The sequence below is a fragment of the Dermacentor silvarum genome, chromosome 5 (genome assembly GCF_013339745.2).
Source record: "Dermacentor silvarum isolate Dsil-2018 chromosome 5, BIME_Dsil_1.4, whole genome shotgun sequence".
NCBI classification, from domain to species: Eukaryota; Metazoa; Arthropoda; class Arachnida; order Ixodida; family Ixodidae; genus Dermacentor; species Dermacentor silvarum.
The window spans coordinates 7957175-7958602 of record NC_051158.1 but is presented as its reverse complement, the minus strand read 5'-3'; the positions used below and the strand labels follow the sequence as shown (position 1 = coordinate 7958602).

Genomic DNA, 1428 nt, shown 5'->3' with positions numbered 1-1428 from the left:
GACTTTCTTCGCCACTTAGCGCAGCAGTTTTGTTAGTTGTGGTCATCGCAAGTGAAGCAGTAGGTGACGTTTAAGCCCTGCTGATGCATATTGAAGCCGCACTCAGTGGGTCACGAGGCGCCACTGGCTAATTCGACGCGAAAGACAAACCATGTGCGGAAAGTGCCAAGACCATCCTATACAACGTTAGAGCCTCCGCTGCGCTGTGGCTACCGAAGCCCTTCCTGTCGGCGCTCGTTAGTGTCACGATGCAGTACTTCGCTTCACCGCTCCTAGACAGCGGCACCATCTCTGTCAGTAAAAATTATTTATTCGTTGGCGCCGAACGTCACATCCATAACATCCGTAAACTAAGGTCATCGCGGACCCCGGCATAAAACACTGTGGTGTTAAAAACAATTCAGTGCCATTTCGCTCTGTGAAGGTGGATGACCAGCGAAGCTGTGTATGCGGTGATTGACCATTGCTCCGGTAAAACGTTAGAAGTTTGCGGTAAACGGGGCCACATGGATGGTTCGCATTTCTTTTCGCCTCGCGGTCCTAGCGGGCAGCACGCTTACGCTTGCCGCCCGTGGCCCGCTCATTGTCTGTGGTCTCCTACCGCCGCCGCCACGCCCTATATATTTTCTGTTCACGCCTTCGTTCCTGGTAGGCTCGCTGTTCTTGTTCTGACCATACAACACGTGGCCTACCCATTTCACTGTCAGAGCTGAACCGCGGAAATGAGCCTATGTAGAGCATGACCGCCAGGAGACTGAAGGCACTCTGATTGATTGGTAGGCGCTAGTTTGAATACGCGGGATGGCGTACACGTATATGGTGAGAACGTAGACATGGCCGACGTGGGTCAAAGGTTAGTATCTGTTCCTATCAGCTTAATATCTGATACGGGTTGTATTTGAACCGAAGATAATAAACTTATTTTCGCAAGTTGGAGGAGTGCTTGAAGCCTGCTTGAACCTCCGCCATGGGTCAGCACGGGCCGGCCCAGTATTTCACTATCTTCGGAATTTTTGGTCTACAGACGGACATCGATCCACTGGAAACTAGCTTCGATGCAATATGCGCAATGTCCCCTGAGTAATTAGAAATCAAGAAATCTGTCCAGCATTTTATGGCATTAAGGAAGGCGTCTATGAAGTGGCAGTAATAACCAGTCGATATGGAGTTAGGAAAAAAAGATCCATCTGCAAAATAATCAATTTCGCGTGATCAATTCTGCAAAACTGTGTTGGTGCAGGTGCTCTGGTACCAAGTCAAGATAGGTTGAAGTTGTCCACCGCCTATGTGTTCTGGCTAATTAGAGGGAACTCTGCCATCCAATACGCATACTGTCACGACTCACGACGACTCACGACTCGCGACTCACAGAACGTATGTAGGTTGAAAACCTAGCCCACTATAGTACCATTTGTGCTCGTTTCCTAC

General features: G+C 49.4%; 1 pseudogene; it reads left to right on the top strand.

Annotated features, from left to right (window-relative positions):
* The first annotated feature begins 833 nt into the window (after positions 1 to 833).
* On the top strand, positions 834 to 996 carry LOC119454668 (U2 spliceosomal RNA; annotated as a pseudogene).
* The last annotated feature ends 432 nt before the right edge of the window (positions 997 to 1428 follow it).